The sequence below is a fragment of the Sarcophilus harrisii genome, chromosome 3, assembly GCF_902635505.1.
Source record: "Sarcophilus harrisii chromosome 3, mSarHar1.11, whole genome shotgun sequence".
In the NCBI taxonomy this organism is placed as follows: Eukaryota; Metazoa; Chordata; class Mammalia; order Dasyuromorphia; family Dasyuridae; genus Sarcophilus; species Sarcophilus harrisii.
The window spans coordinates 264,546,696-264,571,424 of NC_045428.1; the positions used below are offsets into that span (position 1 = coordinate 264,546,696).

Sequence of the window (24,729 nt, forward strand, 5' to 3'; positions counted from 1 at the left end):
CACTGTTCTAACAACTCTACAGAAGCTTTGGAAGCACAGCAGAGATGGGGGAGCAAGAATCCTCAAAATAGTCCATTTGATCTGCCAGAAGTCACTTAGTTGCACTTTTGCCATTAAACAGAGAGGAGTCTCTTTATTTCTCTCTCTGCTCACCCTTTTCTCCACGTAAAACTTCCTTGGGCAGGTCCAAGTAATAGATTATTCTCTAGAGAACCCAAATTCTACCAATCTTGATTGATCAATTATGCATCACTGGCATAAATTGTGAAGTTACAAGGGACTTTGTATGGGGTGAGTTGAGATAGGCAAGAATAGAAAACATGCAGTTAGGCACTCAATCATTCACAACAACAATGTTACCAGAAATTACAAAAAAGTAATTAGAAAAAAGTAAGTAAGTAGTTCAGACTTATTTATTGATACAGATTTTGTAGGGTCATGATTAGAAACTCAGCAGTATATCACTTCTTGCTGAAGAAAGACACTAACAAGTGGCCAGAATTATACATCAAAAAATTATATTCTTCATAAACAAATAACAAATCCCCATACTACAAGTAAACCCAAAAATATTCTTGTAGATTAAAAAACAACAACACTATAATACCTAGATCAATCTCAAAAATAGTCATAAAAATTTAAAAATCATTTTAATAGATATTATTCTTTCAGTAAGGCAGCTAGGGAGCACAGTGGATAATGTGATAGACCTAGGAGTGAGGAAGACTCATCTTCCTAAATTCAAAATTGGTCTGAGACCCTTCCCTATGTGACCCTCCGTAAGTCACTTATCTCTGTTTGCCTCATTTTCCTCATCTGTTAAATGAGCCAAAGAAGAAAATGCAAACTGCTCCATTATCTTGGCCAGGAAAACCCCAAATGAGATTACAAAGAATTGGACTGACTCAAAATTGCTGAATAACAACAAAACTTATAGCAGAGGTAGTTAAATGGCACAGTGGAGAGAGCATTAGCCCTGGAGTCAGGAGGATCTGAGTTCAAATGTTATCCCAGATATTTAACACTTCCTAATAGTGTGAGCCAGGGCAAAATACTTAATCCCAATTGCCTCAGGAGGAAAAACCATTATAGTAACAGCTAACACTTATATTGTGCTTTAAAGTCTGCAAATTACTTTACAAATATCTCATTTTATCTTCACAACAACTCTGGTGCTATTATTATCTCCATTTTACAGAAGGTACAATTGAGGCAAAGAGATTAAGTGATTTAGCCAGCATCATATAGCTAGTTACTATCTGAAACAAATATTGAAACTCGAATCTTTCTGACTCCAGTTTCTGCTTTCTATCCACTGAGCCACTTGGCTGCCATACCAAATACTTATAATCTCAGAATGTGATGAAATGAAAAATTTTCATATTATAATGGCTTAATAGGGGAGATTAAAACTTTATGGAATAAGAATTATATGTCATTTCTGGTATCTTGTCTTGTCCAAAAGAGGTTTTCAGTGAATCTACAGATGAGCTAATATTGCAACATACATTCAATTACAAAAAACAAAACCAGCCATTACCTGCAAAAGGCATTCACTAAACAATAACCATAAAAACACAGTGATCGCATTTCAAGTTGTACCAGGAACATTTCTCTCTTAACCACATTGAATAAAGTCAAAAGAACATAATCTTCATATCTACCACAACCTTGTATAGTCAATATGAGTATCAAACCCATTTTAAATATAAGAAAGTAAAAATTCACAGATGTTAAATTACCTGGCCAGGATCATACAGATAGTGTGTCAGGCAGGATTGGAATTCAAATTTGCCTGTCTCTATATCTAGTGCCTATAGCCTAGTAATGGGGAATAAAACATCTACATATATGTATGACTAAGGAAAATGTGATGGTGTCTTCCTTGGAAGCAATGGATAAGACCTAGAGACAGGAAGAATTCAAATTCAGCTTCGGAATTTATTGTGTGACTGGGCAAATTATTCAGCTCAGTGTCTTCAACTAGAAAATGGGAATAATAAAAGCACTACTTCAAATGGTTGAATGCACTTATCACTATGACTGGCACATAGCAAACATCCTTCTTTCCTCCTTCTTTTCCTTCATCTCTCCCTTTCTTTTCTCTCCTTCTCTCCTCCTTTCCTACTTTGTTTCCTTTCTTCCTACTTTCTTGCCTGTCTTCTTCCCTTCTTCTTTTGTTCTTTTCTTCCTCTCTTCTCTTTCTCCCTTTCTCTTTTACTTCCTCCCCCCTTCCCTTCCTCTCTCCTTTCCTTCCTTAGCTAAGCTAACTGAGAATGAAAAGAGAATTAGGAAAAGTATACCTTAGGAACTAAGGATACAACCCTACCTGATGCAAATCTGATATTGACAGCCATAGATGATTTGAATAACCTCAGAGTATCACAGAGAAAAACTAGCAGATAGCCTTAGAAATGATTCAGTTTAACTATGCAGATAAGGAATTGAGCTGAAAACATATAAAGTGATTTATTTACAGTCATGTACATATAAACAGTAGTGTCATAATTTGAATCTAGTTCCTTTGACAAGTCTTTCTTCTGTACAGCACTGCCTCCTATCAAACATTTTAATGAAATGCCTAAGAAATTGGGGTATATAATTGTAATGAGATAATATTATGCAGCAAGAAATGGCAAATATTAATAATTCAGACCATCATTGGAAGACTTGAATGGACTAACAGAGAGTGAGGTAAGCAGAGCCAGGAGAACAATATACATAATGACTACAATAATATAAATTAAATAAACATGAAAAGGAAACAGAATTCTTGAGCAATTGTAATGATCAATCTTGGTTGCAGAAAATAGAATATAAAATGTATTTTGCTGATTATTAACAGAATTATGAGGGAATGGGGATAATGGTGTTTACAACTGTTACTATTTAACTTTTTCTCTTTATTTCAAGGAAGATTTAGATGAAAGAACACGTATGTAGGTATGTATGTATGTAGATAGTTTATATAGTTTTATATATATAAAGTATGCATATACATTACATTTTTATTTGATATAAAAACAAAAGTCATCAATATTTTAAGGGAAAAAGAATATAGAAAAGAAACTGAAGGAATAATTAATTTCTATAAAAGTAAGAACACATTATTTTCTTTTCTCATTACCTTCTGTCTTAACCTCCTCCCTTTCCATAGCAGAATTACCTCATCAACAATTTTATAGATATGATTGAGATCATCTTTCATGAGCTTCCTTCTCTCTCTGCCTCTTCTCTACATATCAAAAGCTCACTAAATCTTCAATCATTTAATTTTCCTTTCTTCACAACAACAAATGTTCTTCCCAGTTCTACTGGATGAGGTAGCCTAACCAAGTCTAATCTCTCCAATTGTGTCCTTGATCTAACCCCATTTCCATCTCCTCTGGGATGTTGTTTCATCAATAATTGTTATTCTCTGTGTATATGTGCCACCCTATGCCTTTCTGCCTCTTTGTATGCCTGTGTATCTCTGTTTCTTTTTCTGTCTCTGTCTCTGTCTCTCTGTCTCTCTCTCTCACACACACACACACACACACACACACACACACACACCAATATTAGCTCCTTTCCTGAGGAGAATAAAATACTGGTTTGAGGGCCACAAGGACCTGTGATACTCACTACCTACAGCTAATAAGTTTTTCCTCTGCAAAATGGATATACTGATATCTGTAATCTTTATCTCATTTTTGTAAAGTTAATAAACAAAGATAATTTATGTAGAATACTCTTCAAACTTCAAAGCAGTTTATAAATGAAACCATTACTGACACATTGTAGAACATTTAAAAGTGTTTAGTTCGTGAATTGATGATCCCATATTGCTAACACATCACTGATAAAATTCTAGAAAATATTCTTGTCTATGCTTTCCTGATCTACTCACCCTTCAATTTCTGGAACTCTGGCTTGTTCTCCCCTTACTCTATCAAAAATGCTCTTTCTAAGCCTCCACAATTGCCAAATTCACTTGTCTTTTTAAATTCCTTCCCCATTTTACCTTTCTTCTAGTACTTACCCTATTTTTTTTTTTCTTTCCAGTTATTATCTCATCCCTTAGCTTATATGGCACTTTTCTATCCTGCTGCAGTAGATGTTAGACTCAAGATTCCCATAGAAAACAGATGCAGCTATTACTCTTAGGACAGGAGGAGATATACTTCCCCTACCCTCCATCTCTATGAGCATTAACCTCTTTTACAAATTGTATCTGTAGGTCTACTCATTTGTCTTCACTTTTGGCTTAAGTGTGAGTACCCCCAAGATTGTTTCCTGAGTCCTCTTCTTTTAAATCATGATAGGATATTAGAATTTAAATATAGTAAGAATCTTAGGTATCATCTAGGCTAAAAGACATTTTTGCTAATGGGAAAAATGGAAACCCAATCAAATTAAATGATTTGAACAAGATCACGTGGGTGAATTAAAGGTGAAAAATGAATTAAAATCCAAGTATTCCATTTTCAAACGCAGTGTTCTTTGTACTTCATTATACTTCTTCTTTCTCTTTACTTGTCTTTAATACTATTCATTCTTCTTTTTCTTTCTTTTTTCTTCTTCTTCTTCTTCTTCTTCTTTTTTTTTTTTTTTTTTTTTTTTTTGCTGAGGCAATTGGGTTAAGTGACTTACCCAGGGTCACACAGCTAGGACGTGTTAAGTGAGGCCAGATATGAACTCAAGTTCTCCTAATTTCAGGGCTGGTGCTCTATCCACTGCGACACCTAGCTGCCCCTATACTATTTATTCTTGAGCATTTAGACATCATAACTGTGTATATATCTTACTAGCAATATGTAGCAAGAATATTCAGTTGCAATCACCTCCTTTATTTACTCAACCTGGTAGATATTTTCAGCCAAATTTCCCATTGGTAGCTTAAACTGAACATCATCTTCTCCACTCATCCAAACTGCTATTTTTTTTTCTGATGACAATTTGTGGGGATATCTTTCCAGTTACTAAGATTCAAAATTTGACTTTTCCCTTTCTTTATTCCTCTTTACCTTATCCAATAAGCTTTTATATACTACTGATTTTGCCTTCATATGTGTTTCTGGCATCTCTTCCCTCTGTTTTATGGCAAATTACCTAGATCAGAAACATTAAAAACTCAATATTAAGCTACTGAAATAGTTTCCTAAATGATCTTTATTTCGGTCCATTCTCCATGCTCCCACCCCAACTCCAAACTCTTTAAGCTGTATTTTACAAGCCACATTAATTTTCTTAATGCAATTTTGACTAAAGCACTCTCCTGTCCATGAATTCTTGGTAGCTCCCTATTGCCTACGGCATAAAATATAACTCTGGCCTAACATTTATGTACCTGCAAAATATGGTTCCAACTTACTCTTTCAGCCCTTTTTGATACTACTCTACTTCATAAATTGTGCATTCTAGCTGGACTAGAAAGTTCTGCTATGCTCATTTGCTTCTATTCATCCAGGCCATCCCCTGGGCTTAGAATATACTCCTTCCATATCCATCTGTATCACTTGGAAGATTAATACAGAGCTTTTCACAGCCTACACTGAACTGTTGGAAATCACCCTTTACAGTATCTAAGGGAAAAAGGACATCGAGGTTTTGGATCATCTGACTTGATCCTGGAGGCTGTAACAAGGATACTTGAGAAACTAAGCCCGAGAATAAGATCCTACTCTGGGGTAAGTCTATTTATGAGCAAAGTCTAGCCGGAACAGTGGAAAATCTCCTAACCTCGGCAAGAGGGAATCCCTGCTTTGGCAGTGCATAACTAGAGATATGATACATTGCAGGGTGAGTTGGAATTTTGCCAGACAAAAAGCATGCCCCTCCACCTACACACACCCTTCCTCTCCTTTGACTTTTTTACAGAGATTGAAAGGGAAGCCAAAGTCTTTTAAAATGGATTCTCATTCTCCCACCCATCCCCAGACTTTTAAATAAAGACTAGGTTTAAAGATCATCAAACTGTAAAGCATAAGGACCGATGGACAATCAGCTAAAGCTAAAGAAAGTTGCTGCTGGAATAATTTTCAGCAAGGAAAAGATTTTAGAGAGAATCCCACTATTAAGCCAATAACCAGTGTCAAAACCAGAGTTGGGGAGAGTATATGGTCCAGTAGAAGACATTAAAAGTCTTTCATTATGAAAACATGACTTTTTGCATTTTTTTCAGTCATGTTCAACTCTTTGTGACCCTATTTGGGGTTTTCTTAGCAAAGATATTGGAATGGTTTGCCATTTTCTTCTCCAGTTCACTTTACAGATTAAAAAATGGAAGCAAATAGTGTTGTGACTTGTCTAATCTAGTAAGCCTCTGAGGTCATACTAGAAGAGCCTTCCTGACTCCAGGTTTGACAATCTAACCACTGTGCCACCAAGCTAGAGTAGGGAGATATATTTTGAATATTTTGGGATGATTTGCCCATTCACAGATTTTTGTTATCCAAGTTTCTTTCAATATATTGATAGAAATTTTCTTCCACAATTTTCTGACTATGAAGCTTACATAATGGAGAAAGAAATGGCAAGCCCCTGTAGTATCTTTGCCAGGAAAACCCCATGGACAGTATTGCTATGCTGTGGTACACACAGGTCATGAAGAGTTGGACACTACTGAATGACTGGATAATACAACTTACAAGCTAGTAGTTTGTGCCAATATAATACATTTTCATTGGGTTTTCAGGGGCAGTGAGAATATAGAACATGAAAGTGAAAAAAAAAAAAAAAATTCCCCAAATGTATATTGGGTCAGACATGGTAATACATGCCTACAATATCTACTACTGAGGAGGCTGAGACTAATGGAATGGTTGAGCTAAGCCCATTGAATGATCACCCTAAGTGTGGAGTCAATATGATGAACCCCTGGGAAAAGATGACTACTGCCTAGGTAGAAAAGAAGCAGTTCAGGTTGGAAATAGATCAGTTTAAACCAGGTTTTGGGTGGTTGCTGTTATTTCTAGCCTGGGCAAGATAGAGAGACGTATTCAAAAATCCTAAATTTAAATATACACAATAAGGTATATCAGGCAGTAGATGCTGACCAGGTTTTCTACATTACCTGACTTTTAAAAGTCTGATCCTGGTACTATTAAAATTTCAAAAGGGGAAGTCCCCTAGGCTATGATGCAACTAGAAATTTAAGCTAGCTGGGAGTTAGGGAATACTATTGTTCAATAGGTTCTACAATATAATAATCTAGAGCACAAAGGTGTCTTTGATTCAGGTATAACAAAGGCTCTGCTAATGTTGCATCTGGCAGCTCCACAGGCTTATAAAAGCCACCAGGATTGATAGATCCTCACCCGTGGCAAGTCCTTCACTCTGCTCAGGCTGCAAAATAATAACTAATTGCAGTTATTCTTTAGTTAGTGTAATCCAGTACTCTGGGTGGAACAGAGGCAACTTTTAAATCCACGGTATTGGCCAGTGTGTCGGGACTGCACGTTGGGCTGTACATCGGTATTGCTGCTTGTCGGGAGGGGAGCGTAGGCTGGTGGGGAGCAGGGCGACCCTCTTCACAGCCAGCACCTGCCTTTGGTGTGGGCAGTGAGAAGGATGAGCTCTTGGGCAGGCACGGACGCCATCAGTCTGCATTCAACCGCTTTACATCAAGTGCCCGCATTCTGTACCAGCCAATGAGCATCCTCTTGGCCCGACCTCGAGTGGGAGGAAACACGGCTGTCCTTGTCAGTTTTCTGATGGGGGGAGTGGGGGAGGAAGCATCTTGTATTAGATTACACTAACATTCATCCAGCAATTTAAAGTATGAAAAGTGATTCACGTGTGTTTTTTTTTTCAGTTAATCCTCACAACAACCTTAAGAGGTAAGTGTTATCATGTATTCATTTTACATATGAGGAAACTGAGGAAACACAAGTTAAATGACTTCTATTTCCTGCTATATATTTTATGTATTTACCCTGCTAGGCCATTTCCTGCCTAATATCTAGCATTTGGAGGGAAGAGGAATAGGAAAAATTACACTTTTCATTATCCCAATGTCATTCCTCATTCCTGACCACTTTATTTAATTACTTATTCTCATTTCCCTCAATCTTCCCATCCCAAAGTTGCAATCAAATGCCACCCATCCCTTCCACAATGTCCTCTGGAATGCCTATTCTATAGGCAACAACTTTCCCTTTATCACAAATCATTTTTTCTCTACTCACAAATCATTTTCTCTCCACTTCTTTCATTTTCATTTCATTGAAACCTGAAACCTTCCTGACCCAATTTCCATTTCCAACCTTTTTAGAACCTGATGCACCTTTACAATTCCCTTTGGCTTACTGGTCAAGACAGGGGAGTTGACATACTTCTTGCTTTCCATTGTTACTTTCAACTTTTCCCCTTTCCTCCATCACCTAGTAAGCTCTCCTCCTTTGAGGCTTACTTATTTATTCATATTTATATATCAATAAGTATTCCCTGACTTTCTTCAATGAGTTCAGTACAAGACTCATAATTTTTCTCTCTTTTTCAACTCCTATCCTCATAATCAGGGACTTCAGCATATGAATTTGTTTTTCTTCAAAGACTCTAACCATTTAGTTCTTCAGTCTACTCACTTCCCAATCTACTACCTTCACCTCCACATCACTGCAAACACAAAGATATTTTATACCTTTGATCTTGACATCACTGTCAAATGTACTACCTCCATTTTTGAAAACTGAAATCTCGTGATCTGACTGTAATCTATTGGCTTTCCACATGATCATCTGCCTTCTTTTAACAAATTGTAAATGTTGTCCACACTATGACCACCAATACCTTAAAATCCTATATCTCTCCCATTTCATCTCCCCTGCACTTTCCACTCTCTCCTTTTTGCCCCACCATCTTGATCCCTTGGTGAACCAATTTACCTCTGCAATGACATCTTTTATTTGAGTCTCTTCTTCCCTTATATCACTTATTGTGTCCTGCCAAGCCTCAGTGTCAAATCATTTTCACCATCCACTACTTTCAATCCCATACATGTGCTAATGATTAAAAGTAGAAAAAAAAAATCACACAGTTGATTTGATTGTGACCACTAAAAGTTCATGTTTAATCACCTCAACTGTGCTCTCACCACCACTTGGCAATCTTTTTTTTTTAGACTCTTTTATCACCTCAATTTACCATTCTCTAGAAGTTTCAATATCTTTTTTAAAACTCTCCTATGGCTCCTGTTCATTCCCCTCACCTTATCAACTGAAAATTTTGCTTCCTTTTTTACACTGAAAAAAATTGAGATCATTCTCTACAAGTTCTTTTGTCCTCTCTATTTTCATATGCCTTCTGCTACTATCTCCTCCTTTATCCCTATCTTACACAATAAGGTGGCCTTATATCAGATAATCCCATTCTATCTTGGGACTCTACCAGATTGTGCCCTCTGTCATCTCATTCTATCACTTATTTTCAATCCCTCCTTGTCTATTGACTCATTCACTACTGCTACAAACATGAAAAAAATCAAATTAAAACCAAAACAAAACAAAATATCTCAATTGATATGATCATTTCCACTAACTATTGATCTGTATCTCTTCTTCCTTTTGTGACTAAATTCCTTGAAAAGTTCTTTTGTACCATGTCTTTTTCTCATTCTATTCTTAACTCCTTACAAAGACTTCTAACCTCATCATTCCACCTAAATTGTTCCTTCCACTTATCAAAGAGCATCTCAATTGTCAAATCCAATGCCATTTTCTCAGTATTCATTCATGATCTCTCCACCCTTTGACACTGTTGCCCACCCTCTCTTTTCTCTAAGTTTTTGGGACACTACTCCCTTTGGTATTCCTTTCTATTTGACAGTTCCTTCTCAGTTTCCTTTGCTGGATCCTCATCCAGATCTAGGAGCAGGTAGATAGCTCACAGGATTTACAGAGCTGGCTCAAACTGGAATTGAATTTAAATCTAGTCCCAGAAATACACTAGCTAGGGGGCTTAATCACTTAATTTCTGTTTTCATGAATCTATTGGAGAAGGAAATGGCAAATCACTCCAGTATCTTTGCTAAGAAAACCACATGGACAATATGTTATCCATGGTATTAAGAAGAATTGTATACAACAGCATGACCAAACAAAAACAACAATATCCAGATCTAACCATAGCTGTCCCATAAGGTTCTTTCCTGTGTTTTTTTTTTTTTTCAGTCTTCCTTCTATATGATTTCACTTAGTGATCACATCAGATCCAATGGATTTGATTACTACTTTTATGCTGATGATTTTCATTTATTCATTTATTTATAATTTTAATGCTTATTTTCTTTTTTAAATTTTTCAATAATAGCTTTTTTATTTTCAAAATACATACTATAGTTTTCAATATTTACTCTTGCAAAACCTTGTATTCCAAAACTTTCTCCTTTCTTTCCCCCTATTCCCTTCTCTAGACAGCAAATAATCCAAAAAATTAAACATGTGCAGTTCTTCGAAACATATTTCCATTTATCATGCTGCACAACAAAAATCAGATCAAGAAAGGGAAAAAATGAAAGAATAGGATATACAAGCAAACAATAACAAAAAAGGTGAAAATACTTTCTTGTGATCCATATTCAATCCCCATAGGACTCTTTCTAGATTTAGATGACTCTCTTTATGCTGATGATTTTTAAATGTAACTATCCTGCTCCAATCTCTATACTCAACTTCAACTAACTGCCTTTTAGAGATATCAAACCAATTATCCAGCTGACATATTAAACTCAACATGTCCACAAAAGAACTGAATATCTTTATCCTAAACCCTTCCCTACTCTTAACTTTTCCATTGCTTTAGAAGGCAGCATCATCCTCCCAGTCCCTCAGGCAATTTATCTATGTATCATCAAAACTCCCCACTATCTCTTACTTGCATATATCCAACCTGTTGCTAAGGACTGTCATTTTCACTTTTGTAATTTTTCTTGAAAGTGCCCTTCTTTTCTCCTTTGCCACTGCCTCCACTCCAGTTCATTCTGTTATTATTACCTCATTCTTGGTCTCTGTCATAGCCTACTGGAGGAGTTGGCTGCCTAAATTTTTCTCTATCCCAATAACATCCTCCATTAAGCCATTAGCAATTTTCCTAAAGTGCTGGTTTGACATGGCATCTTCCTACTCAATACATTTTACTGGCTCCCTATCACATTCAGGATAACATAAAAATTCTTCTTCAAAAGTCCATCATATCCTAGCTCTCTTCTACTTTTCCTGTTTGTTTGTTTGTTTTTACAAATTGCTCCCTTTTTTGGCAGTCTCCCATGCCTGGAATGTTCTACCCATTAATTTCTACTTTTTATTTTCTTGCTTTCCTTTAGGTCCCAACTAAAATTTCATTTACAAAAAAAAAAAAAACAAAAAACTATTGCCAACCCATCTTTATACAAATGCCTTCTTCCTTTTAAGTATTTCCTATTTTCCTGTATATGACTTTTAAAATCATATTTATTTGCTTATTCTGTGCACTCCTTGAGGGCAAACACTATCTTGTATCTCTTTTTGTATCCCCAGTCTGGCACATTTTAGATGGTTAATAAATTTTTACTAATTTGTTCCAGACACAAGATTATTGAGTCAAGATTTTAACTTGAGACTTCCTTATTCTTACTTTAGCAGACTATCCCCTTTGCCATCTACCTGCAAAATCCAACTGTCTGAACATACCTCCATGTGGACAAAAAAGAAGACAGCAGGATACTGTTAAGTATTAGCTCCAGAAATATATACACTTGATCTGCGTTTCACAACTGTATCTTTATGAGCTAAGTAAACCTCATTCATAACCCTGATTCATGTCAAGTCAATATTTATACTACTCTGTAACCCAAGTTAAGGACAATTTCCTAAGCCTCCTAAAAAAATTTTTTTTTTCAGCATGAGCATCAATTACACAAATGTTATATTATTAGTATATAGAGATACCTATAAGACTACCAAAAAGTCTGATTCTGATGCTTCATCATGACAGGCACATGGACATGAATTTCTGAATTCTGAAGTCAGTAGATTTAGAAAATTCCTACTATGCTTGTCAGTATGACACCAGTAACAGACTAAATCTGTTTTACAAGCACTAACCTAGAAAAATTTCAGACGTATAGCCAGTAGGCAAGCCACCTGTGGATAATTTTTTATTTTACTTTTTTTTTTTTTTTTTTGCTATGGCAACCCTTGGAGAGAAAAATTAAATGACAGCACTATAATACCCCTTTCTATTATTAGAAGTACATTGGTAAATGGATAGGAAGGTTATAAAGATCACTAAGAATCATTCAAATCATATTAAAAATGCAATGATTGGTGTTTTAAATATGCAATTGTTAATACTATTTAGGAGCTGAGTAATAGCAATCTTGGCATCTTTGCTATAAAGGAAGAAAAAAGAGATTATGTGTTTTCTTCTAATTTTAACTATAACAGATTTGCTAGTACAAAAAAAATTTATGTAATCAAAATTGTCTATTTTATATTCTATTCCTTGTTTGTTCATGAACTATCCCCCTATCCATGTATTTTTTTTCTTTTTGAATTAATTTATTTAAAACTAAATACAAAATAAGAAAAAAAAAAAAACAGAAAAAGAAAAAAGAAAAGAAAACATTGTCATGTGCCCAGAAGATTAAGGAGGATTCAAAATATCTAGCAAATTTCTATTTCAAGAAAGGATACATAATAATAATAAAAGACATATTCATGACTATCCATCTTTTCTTTGCTTTCTTGTGGGTTATTCTTTCATTCTCCACTGTGAATTTTTTAACTTTATTTTCTTCCTTTACCACCTCTCTTACAAGCAAGCTACTGTTAAGCACAAATCTATGCACATATACACATATTTGTGTATATGTGTGTACATGCATACCACATACACATATGTCACATTGCACATTCATGTGTGTACTATACATATACATACAGTTACATGCATACACACAACATATAAATGCATGCCTATCCATGTATTTTAAAGGTAATTTCATCCTTGTTCCTCTTCTAATGTGTTTATGATGTTACTTATATAGACTATGTATCCATTTGGAATTTATATTGGTATATAGAATGAAATGTGATCTAATTTCTACAAGACTCCTTTCTAGTTTTATAGCAGTTTTTGTTAAACAATGAGTCTACACATGCCAGTAACTATCATAAATTAATTTCCACAACAAGAAAAATAGAAAAATCAAGAAAGAACTATAGTCAGCAAATATTCACTTTATTTGCCAAATGGATAGAGATACTTGCCAAAGGTAACACTGAGCTAGAATATAAATTTGTTTATAAAATCTTATTAAGAAGGATGATAGATGATTGTGAGTGGTATCATCTAATAAACTAGAGAGAAAAAATAAAGGGTAAAACCAATTTTAAAAAGCTTGCTAAAGTGTTCAACTAAGCAAAGTAATCCTAATGACATTTAAAGATGAGGATAGAAAGACTCAAAAAAAAAAAAAAAAAGAAGAAAAATGGCCCAAATTTGCAAATATCATTTATGAAAACTTTTCACTTTTGTAATTTTTCTTGAAAGTGCCCTTCTTTTCTCCTTTACCACTGCCTTCAGTCCAGTTCATTCTGTTATTATTACCTCATTCTTGGTCTCTGTCATAGCCTATTGGAGGGGCTGGCTGCCTAAATTTTTCTCTATCCCAATAACATCCTCCATTAAGCCATTAGCAATTTTCCTAAAGTGCTGGTTTGACATGGCACTTCCATGCCATGACAATCCATAACACCTATATCTTTAACAGTCTCATATGTTAATGAAGGAGCTAGAATTGTTATTAAAGAGACAAAGATAGAAAAAGTAGCCAGATTGGACCAACTATAAAAAGATCTCTGTTGGAGTTGATAACTGTTCTAAGTTTGCTAAGGAAACTGAATACAATGTATCTGAAGGAGGTAAAGATATCCAACACATAGAAAAAAGTTTTGGGCCTAATTAATTCCCAAATAGTGACTAAAAAGAGTATCTGTAACCACTGAACTAAATTCATTCTCCCCTATTTATACAAAATCTTTATGAAAGTAATGACTCATACAAATATTAAGGACATCTTTGACTAGAAAATTATTAAGAAAAAGGCAAGCTTTAATAAGCATCATTTGCTCCAAGTCATTATTAATCAGAGAAATGCAAATTAAGGCAACTCTGAGATACCACTACACACCTGTCAAATTGGCTAAGATGACAGGAAAAAATAATGATGATTGTTGGAGGGGATGCGGGAAAACTGGGACATTGATGCATTGTTGGTGGAGCTGTGAACGAATCCAACCATTCTGGAGAGCAGTTTGGAACTATGTTCAAAAAGTTATCAAACTGTGCATACCCTTTGATCCAGCAGTGTTACTACTGGGCTTATATCCCAAAGAGATCATAAAGAAGGGAAAGGGACCTGTATGTGCACGAATGTTTGTGGCAGCCCTCTTTGTAGTGGCTAGAAACTGGAAACTGAGTGGATGCCCATCAGTTGGAGAATGGCTGAATAAATTGTGGTATATGAATATTATGGAATATTATTGTTCTGTAAGAAATGATCAACAGGATGATTTCAGAAAGATCTGGACAGACTTACACGAACTGATGCTGAGTGAAATGAGCAGGACCAGGAGATCATTATATACTTCAACAATATTATATGATGACCAGTTCTGATGGACCTGGCCATCCTCAGCAATGAGATCAACCAAATCATTTCCAATGGAGCAGTGATGAACTGAACCAGTTACGCCCAGAGAAAAAACTCTGGGAGATGACTAAGAACCATTACATTGAATTCCCAATCCCTATATGTATGCCCACCTGCATTTTTGATTTCCTTTACAAGCTAATTGTACAATATTTCAGAGTCTGACTCTTTTTGTACAGCAAAATAACGGTTTGGTCATGTATACTTATTGTGTATCTAATTTATATTTTAATATATTTAACATCTACTGGTCATCCTGCCATCTGGGGGAGGGAGTGGGGGGTAAGAGGTGAAAAATTGGAAGAAGAGGTTTGGCAATTGTTAATGCTGTAAAGTTACCCATATATATAACCTGTAAATAAAAGGCTATTAAATAAAAAAAAAAAACAAGCATCATTCAAGAATGAGCCAGATTTTTATAATTTTACAATTAAATGAAAGATCCAAAATTAATAATATTCCATTGTAGTTATTTTTAATTGTTTTTTTTTTTATTTTTTCTGGTTATACATGTATATCAGCTTTTTAAAATACCAATTCCTTTATGAGTCATGTTGGGAGAGAAAAATCAGAACAAAAGGGAAAAACCACAAGAGGAAAAAAATCAAAAAAAGAAGTGAACATAGTATGTGTTGATTTACATTCAACCTCCATAGTTATTTTTTTTTCTGCATGCAAATAGTGTTTTCTATCCAAAGTTTGTTGGAATTGCCTTGATTCACTGAAGCATTGAGAAGACCTATCTTTCATAATTGATCATCACATAATCTTGCTGTTACTGTGTACAATGTATTCTTGGTTCTGCTTGTTTTGCTCAGCATCAATTCATATAAATCTCTCCAGGCCTTTCTATAGTTAGCATGTTTATCATGTGGTTATTATTTTTGAGTAAAAAAAAACATTTATTTTGATAGAACAAATTGCTACCTTATTGACAATTTCAACGAAGTCATCTTGTCACCGAGATCATCTAAGTCTTTGAAAGAAATAACAACAAAAGCCTATGATGCCATTTGCTAATAAAATTCAAAATTAAAATAGGAAAATGTATTTATAAAACATTAAGATAGAACCAATGAATTAAATAATTAAAATCATTTGAATAGAGATTTCTAAGTCTTTGAAAAACAAAATAAAAGAAGAAGAATCATAAAATTTAAATAAAAAGAAATGGATTTATCCCATTTGGGAGGGTAAAAATATCGGGTAAAAAATTAAATGTCCTACTTGTTTTAAAAATATAAAAATGGAAAGAAGATTCATCAAGGAGTTATTATATGAAGGAAAAGAAAAGATGGGGGACCAAGTAGGGGAAGAACCGGATTTCTAAATTTCTCACCCCTTTTAAATATTATAATGAGCCTAAAAATAGTTTGAAAAAATTCATAAAGTAAAAATGGGAACAACTAAGGGAAGAAAATCTGCAGCTCGAAAAAAGGTTGGTTCCGGGGGGGGGAGATCGCGACAGGGGAGAAATTGGTTCCGAGGAGGTCTCAAACCGAGGGGAAAAGCACAGATCTCAGCAAAGCGCCCAGCCCCAACCCCAGTAAGGGCTTTCCTTGGGCAGTTTGGATCCTGCAGAGGAACCAGCCCGGGTTACCTCCAATCTGCAAAGGGGGGAGCCGGCGGGGCCATAAACTTTCCAGGGCCGATTTGCATTGGGCAGAGACACTGGGGGAGTCCGGGTGGTCTGCAGTCCGCTCAGCGCCTCACAGTCCCAAAGAGGCTCCGGCCTGGGGCGTGACACTTTCACCATTAGCCTAGCCAGGGCAATGATAACCACCAGCCCTACTAAGCAGTTTGATGTCGGCCAGTGCTGAATCCACTTCCTGTTGGGGGAAGGGAAAACCTCCTAGCACTCCCATACCTTGAGCCAAATCGGGTTTCATCTCCCCTGCTCTGGAGGGCAAACCCCCGCCTGAGACATACCCCAAAGGTTTTAAAAAGAATAAAAGATGAAAAGAAAATCGACGCCATGCAGAAAAGAGGTCAGCAACCTGAAGAGACCTCAAACAGCAAAATATCAGACCCTTCTTTTTACTAATCTCCCGAAGAGACCATTAAATCTCAAAAGAGAGTTAAAGATAAATGGGGAAAGGAAAGAGAAGCCTTTAAAGGAGCAACAACTTCCGTAAATTTGAAAAAGAAAAATTCCCAGGAAGTGGGGAAACAAAATTGGTGAATTGGAAAAAAAAAAATTCAGGAAAGTAAAATTGTGTTGAAAAATAAAGAATTCTAGAAAGTAGGATTTTGAATTGAAAAGACAAAGAACTTTCCGAAAGTAGGATCTGTGAATTGAAAGAAAATAATTCATAAAAAAATTAGTAAATGGAAAAAAAATTCCAAGACCAAAACAATATTCAAAACTCAATTGACTATACAGAAAGAAGTAAAAAGCTAATGAAGAAAATAATTTTTAAAAATTAGCTGAACAAATTGAAACTAAATGCATTGAGACAGCAAGAATCAGTCAACAAAACCAAAAAAACAAAACTGAAAACCATGAATTATCTACCAAAATGACAGACTTAAAATAGATCTGGGAGAAATTGAGGAATTGGATTTCCGAAAACTATGATGAAAAAGAGCCTGATACTATTTTCAAAAATTCAAAGAGAACTGCCCAGATGTAATAGAATCAGAAGGTAAAATAGGATTGAAAAGTTCATCGAACACCTTCTGAAAGAAACCCTAAAATAAAAACCCCGAATATTGGGCAAATTTCAGAACTATCGATTAAGGAAAAAATTTTACAAGAGCCAAAAAAACCATTTTACCAGGTGCCACAATAAGGATCCCCAAAGATCCCGGTCACATTAAAGGAAAGAAGGGCCCGAAATGATATTCCAAAGGCACAAGAACTTGGGATCAGCCAAGAATAAACTACCCATAAGGGAGCATTTTTTCCCAGGGAAGAAGATGGAATTTGAAAACAAATGAATTCCATTTGTTTCTGAAGAAAAAACCAAATAAAACAAAAAATTTGATCTCCAAAATAGAACCAAGAGATGCAGAAAAAGGTAAAATAACTTTTGAGTTGTATTTCTTGTGGATAACAAAAAAATACATGTAAAATTTATGACTGATATAACATAAAAAAGGGAATGATATGGAAAAGGATGATGGCAGAATAAGGTAAGGAGGGGATAAAAAGAAAAACCACATCCCAAAGGGCTAAGGGCTTTTATCATATCTGAGGGAATTTAGAGGGGGGAGGAACATTGTGTGAATCTTCTCTCATCAGAGTTGGCTCAAAGGAAAAATAATTGACATTTGTTTTAGAAAAAATTCTTCGCCCCATTAAAACGGGGGAGGAAAGGAAAAAGAAAAGAGTAATAAGGGAAGGAAGGGGGAAAGAAAGGGGGGAGGGGGGATTAAAGAGGATAAGCAAAATAAAGAGGGCATAAGTTTAAAAGGGGGAAAGAGGGTTGGGAGGGCAAGAATAATAAAACCAATCTGGGGTTAAAGGATGGCAGGAAATACAGATTTATAATTCTAAGAAATGGGAATGGGATGAACCCCCTAAAAGAGGAGGCAGATAGCAGACTGGATAAAGTCAGAACCCACAATATGGTTTAAAGAAACACAAAAAGGGGGAACAATAAGGGAAAAGGCTGGAAAAAAAAAGCCCAGGTAGTTAAAAAAGGGGTAGCATCCTTAAGATCAAAAAGTAAAATTGATCAATTAAAAGAGATAAGGAAGGAAACTACATCCTGCTAAAGGGATAAACAAGAAGCAATATCAATATTAAAATATATGCAAAAGTGGTATGGCACTCAGCTTCCTGGAGAATTAAGAGAGTTGCAAGAAAAATGACAACAAAACTGTAATAGTAGGAGATCCCAACCTTGCACTCCAATTAGACAAACAAACCACAAAACAAATAAGAAAGAAATTAAAGAAGTAAACAGAAATTAGAAAAATTAGGTATGTTGATCTTTGGAGAAAACTGAATGGAATAGAAGGGAATATACTTTCTTCTCAGCAGTTCATGGAACCTATTCAAAAATTGACCATATATTAGGACATAAAGACCTCAAAATTAAATGCAAGAAAGCAGTTTAAAATGCTTTCTTTCAGATCATGATCAAAAAAACACATTCAACAAAAATTAGGGGAAATAGACCAAAAAGTAATTAAACAAAACAATCTCATCTTTAAAGAATGATTGGGTAAAACAGCAAATTATGATACAATTTAAAATTTCACTAAGATAATACTGATGAGAATCATAAAAATTTGGGATGCAGCCAAAGCGGTAATAAGAGGGAATTTTATTCCTTAGAGGTTTATTGAATAAAACAGAGAAAGAAAAATTAATAATTGGGCTTAATAAAAAACTAAAAAGACCAAATTAAAACCCCAATCAAATACTAAATTGGAAATTTAAAATTAAAAAAGGAGAAATTAAAAAATTAAAGTAAAAATATCTAGAACAATTAATAAAACTAAGAGTTGGTTCTATGAAAAAGCCAATAAAATAGATAAGCCTTTGGTAAATCTGATTAAAAAAGGAGGAAAATGAAATTAGTAGTCTTAAAAAATGAAAAGGAGAACTTTCCACCAAGGAAGAGGAAATTAAAAATTAAGGAGTTATTTTTGTCAACTTTTCCAATAAATTTGATAACCTAATGAAATGGATGACTACCCAAAAAATATAGATTCCCAGATTAAAGAGGAGGAAGTAAATTTTGAATAGTCCCATTTCAGAAAAAAAATAGAACAGGCAATTAAACAACTCCCTAAGAAAAATCCCCAGGACCAGATGGATTTAATGTAATTTTACCAAACATTTAAAGAACAATTGGCCAACTATATAAATTATTTGATAAAATAGGGAATGAAGAGTCCACCAAATTCCTTCTATGACCAAACATGGTACTGATACCAAACCAGGTAGGCGAAACAGAGAAAGAAAAAAGACCAATTCCCTAATGAATATTGATGCTAAAATCTTAAATAAGATATTAGCAAAAAGACACAGAAAAATCATCTCCAAGATAATACACAATTAAGTAGGATTTATGGAATGCAGGCTGGTTAATATTAGAAACTATCAATAAATTGGCCTGTTATAAAAATTAACAAAACCATATGATCACTCTGTGCAGAAAAAGCATTTGAAAAATCCAACATCCATTCCTATTAAAAACATTTAATATAAATAAATGGACTTTTCCAAAATAATCAGCAGCATCTTTTAAAACCATCGTAAGCATCATATGTAATGGAGAAAACTAACCATTCCCAAAAGATCTGAGGAAACAAGGTTGCCCACTATCACCGTTACTATTTTATTGTATTGAAACGCTAGCTATAAATAAGAGGAGAAAAGTTAAAGGAATAAGAATAGGCAATGAGGAAGAAATTATACTCGCCGATGACATGATGGTATTTTAGAGAACCCCAGAGATTCTGCTAAAAGTTATTAGAAATAATCCACAACTTTTAGGTTGCTGGTTATAAAATAAACCCACATAAGTCATCACATTCTTATATATCCTAAAAAATCCAACAGTCAGAGTTACAAAAGAAATTCCATTTAAAGTAACTACTGATAATATAAAATATTTAGGAATCTATCTCCAAGGGAAAATCAGAAACTTTATGAGCAAAATTACAGACCATTTTTTAAAAAATTAAGTCTGATCTAAAATTGAAAAATATTTGCTCTTGGATGGGCGGCAAAAAATAAAGATGACAATATTACCTAAACTAATCATTTATTTACCTATACCAATCAACTCCCAAAACTATTTTAATGACCTGAAAAAAATAAAAAAAAGTTCATATGGAAAAACAAAAAAAAATTTCAAGGGAATTAATGAAAAAATCAAAGATGGTGGTTAGCTTACCAGATCTAAAACTATACTATAGAGCAGAGTTACCAAAACTATTTTGGATTGGCTAAAGAAAGATTAGTTGATCAGTGGAATAGATTAGGTTAAGGGATAAAACAGTCAAAAATATACAACCTGTCTTTAAAACCCAAAGATCCCACTTTGGGATAAAACACTGTTTGATAAAAAATTGCTGGGAAAATTGGAAACTAAATAGAAACTGGCATTGATCCATACTTAACGCCGAAACCAAGATAAGGTCAAATGGGTTCATGACCTAGGCATGAATAAATTATTAATAAATTGGGAACATAGGAAGTTTACCCCTCAGACCGGGAAGGGGAAGGTTTTATGACCAAAGCAGAACTAGAGATCATTACTGATCACAAAATAGAAAATTTGATTATACCAAACTGGGACAAACAAAAACTAATGCAGACAAGATTAGAAGGGAAGCAAAAACTGGGAAAATATTTTACAGTCAAAGGTTCTGTAAAGGCCCTTTCCAAAATATTAAGAGAAAACCTAATTTATAAAAATCATTTCCAATTGAAAATGGTCAAAGGATATGAACAGACAATTCTCAGATGAAGAAATTGAAACATTTCATCATATGAAAAATGCTCCAAGTCATTATTAATCGAAAATGCAAATTAAGACAACTCTAAGATACATTACACACCTGTCAGATTGGCTAAGATGACAGGAAAAAATTTTGGATTTTGGGGGGATTGGGAAAACTGGGAATTATTCATTTTTTTAAGAATCCAACCATTTGGAGAGTAGTTTGGAACTATGCTCAAAAGTTATCAAACTGGCATACCCTTTGATCCACACTGTTACTACTGGGATTATATCCCAAAGAGATTATAAAGAAGGGAAAGGGACCTGTATGTGCACGAATGTTTGTGGCAGCCCTTTTGTAGTGGTGAAACTGGAAACGAATGGAGTCCATCAGTTGGAGAATGGCTGAATAAATTGTGGTATATGAAATTATGGAATATTACTGTTCTGTAAAAATGACCAACAGGATGATTTCAGAAAGGCCTGGAGACTTAACGAACGATGCTAATAAATGAGCAGGACCGGGTATTATAACTTCAAAAAATTTTAATTGCCGTTGATGGATAGCCATCCCCCAAGAAAAAAACTTTCTTGGAGAAATGAACTAAAGTATACCCAGAAAAAGTCTAGTGACTAAAATCTTTTGAATTTAAAATCCCCATATTTTCAACCTGATCTTTTTTTCCAATAATTGTTAAAATTGGTCTGTTCTTTTTGTGCAAAAAATTTTTATTTTTAACTTATTGGTTCTGAATTTAAAATTTTTTGGGTTTAAGGGTGGGGGGGTGAAAAAATTGGAACAAGAGGTTTGGCAATTGTTAATGCTGTAAAGTTACCCATGTATATATATCCTGTAAATTAAAGGCTATTAAATAAAAAAAAAAAAAAAAAAAAAAAAAAAAAAAAAAAAAAAAAAATGATCAAGTCACAAGGTTAGGGAAGCATCAAAGGCTAAAATAAATCTTTGGAAGGAGCTTCAGAGTCAGTTAAATTTTAGATTTATTTAAGGGTTGGTTATTTAAAATACAAAAGAGAGATTATCATAGGAACCTTCTGAGAGATACACATTGCTAAGGAAGGTTTAGAGGAGGGAGAGAGAACACAGAAAACTGAGGGATTGGAAAAAGCATGTTGGACCAATTATTCCCAAAAGACGAAAACAACTGATTTCACCCCAAATCACCTAAAAGGACTAGCAAATAATCAAAATGAAGACAATTCAAATATCCTAATTCAGAGATAGTAGGAAATGGAGAGGTAAGATGCAGATTTTATATATATATATATATATATATATATATATATATATATATATATATATGTAAGTATATGTATATATATATATATATATTTGAAAATCATAAGAATCTTTTAAAAATGGTCATAATACTAGGAGATGTTCAGGTAACATATTTCTTGCATAATTTAAATTTAAAAAAAAAACTAGAATGGAGGAATTTGTTTTAAGAGAACAACAACCCAGAAAATAATGAAATAGGTGCCTATTGTTTTGCTATGCAAGTTGATATTAAAGAATTCAATTAAATTCACTTCAACAAACATTTTAAGCACCTGTAATTTGTCAGGCATTGTGCTTGAAATTCAAAGACAAAAATGAAAACTTTTAAGAATATCAACCTCAAAGCATTGACATTTCTATTTGCTGAGCTACTTGTTCATTGAAAGGATATGTAAAATCATTGCAGGAACTTGTAAGTTATGAAGGAAAATGAAATCAATGTATTATATGTACTTCTACTATAGATAGTACTATGTAATCCCTCATCAGCTCTTTCAGTTAGAGATGAGTGCATAAGCCTGCAGAGTCAGAAATTTTATGTTCTAAAAAAAGTAGAGGAGATAAACTATTTGCCAACTAATAAGCTGATCTTTGGTTTCTTTCCATTCTCATTTGTGCCAGCCTGGTAAAATTTATCCAAAGGACAAACACGTACACTTTAAATACCTCCAGAGATTGGAGATGTTTTATTCTGCTTAAAAGCAACCAACCTGATGCTGTCAATCTTGCTGCCACAAGCACACTCAAGTACATAAATTGATTACTGAAATGGCGACTGACCCAGTGGCAAGCTGTTACAGAATAGCCTTGTGATATATTATCTGAATGTAGTGGCAAGTACAACACAAGTCATAACTTTATCTATAAATAATACCATCTTGTACTACACAAGGAGAAAGAGCAAAAGAGATGACATCTGACAAGGACAAAAAGGGGAAAGAAAGGATATTATATCATTCAAATATCTGTCCTGCCTCCTGCCAAAATAGACATTTGCAACAGAACATAAGAAATAAAAGGAACATAAAAGATGGTTGTTTTTAAGCCACTTACACTCAAGTTGGGAAGATAATATTTACATATAAAAAGTAACTAGAAAACAATTAAGTATTTGACCAGTAATATCATCTAGTATATTAATAAGAAGAAAGATTTAGAACTAGAAGGGACCTTATAAGCCACTGAATGCAGCCTCTTATTTTATAGATCAAAGGAACCCAACAAGAAAATTTCCAGGAATAATAAAGAGGTTTGGAGAACAGACACTTAGTTGATATTTAAACATTGATATTTCATGAGTTAATGAAATTGTAATAATAGCTAATGTTTATAGAGACCTTTATGACATGCAAAGTGCTTTATTTACTTTATCACATTTAATCATTACAACTACCATGTGAGGTATTATTATTATTATCCCCATTTTACAGATGAGAAAACTGAGTCAGACAGTTATGAAGTCACTTGTCCAAAGTCACAGAACTAGCAAGTGTCTAAAGTAGAAATCCAAATGTATACATACTTTGGAATACAGGTCCTTATTTACAGTTTTCTACTATCTTTAGAATTTGAAACAGAAACTGATGACTGCCTATTTTAAAATCAGCCGGAGTCAGGAATTGAGGTTGGGGGAAAATCGTCAATCTTTATTCTCAGTGAAGAAAGATCAGGGGAGTGGGGGGGTGGAGGGGGGGTGGAAGAGAATGGGCAATAGCAATGTGTCCAGCTGAGTCAAGAAGCTAGCTAGACCAGAAGCCACACGACCAGCAGCTTTTAGCATGGAACCCAGGCTCAATCTCTCCCAGCCTCTCTTCCTTTCTCTCTGCCTCCACCCACCAAAATCGTCATTTCCTATACAACACATCAGGACTTGCACAGAGAGTGGGCGGGGGCCATTCTTTATCCAAGTATGTATATTAATAGAGTATAGTCCAATTACTATTTAGCCTCACGTGCTTGGGACCTCAGTGCATCAACTCAAGTCGAGGCCCATTACAAGAAACAATACTAAAGTTATGAGTCATTCTCTCCCTCCTCACCATGCTATGTGTATATGTATATAGAAAGAAAAAGAGAAAGACAGAGCAGAGAGAGGCAGAGAGGACAGAGAAAACAGATACACAGAAAAACCAATACCCACAGTGGAATGCAAATAATGGTGTAAGAAATAATCAAAGTTGGGCTTGCACAAGATGTTGTAAGTTTCAAGTAATGTAGGATAACAAACAGTACTGACCAATCAGCTTTCTGAAGGATACTAGCCTAATTGCAAATTCCTGAAAAGGAGGACTAAGCTGGAAATTGGCTTAAACCAGCCAGGCCAATTATTGTGAGAAAGCTTTTTTTTACTT

General features: G+C 34.6%; 1 protein-coding gene and 1 long non-coding RNA gene across 2 annotated transcripts in view; one reads left to right on the forward strand and one right to left on the reverse strand.

Moving 5' to 3' along the window:
* The window catches only part of IL1RAPL1 (interleukin 1 receptor accessory protein like 1), a 1,491,295-nt gene that overhangs the window by 1,411,019 nt on the left and 55,547 nt on the right, over positions 1-24,729 (reverse strand). The window lies entirely within an intron of this gene.
* On the forward strand, positions 5,464-11,762 carry LOC116422977. The gene is made up of 3 exons (XR_004233466.1): positions 5,464-5,669; positions 7,796-7,820; positions 11,598-11,762. It is a non-coding gene; the product is annotated as an uncharacterized LOC116422977 (long non-coding RNA).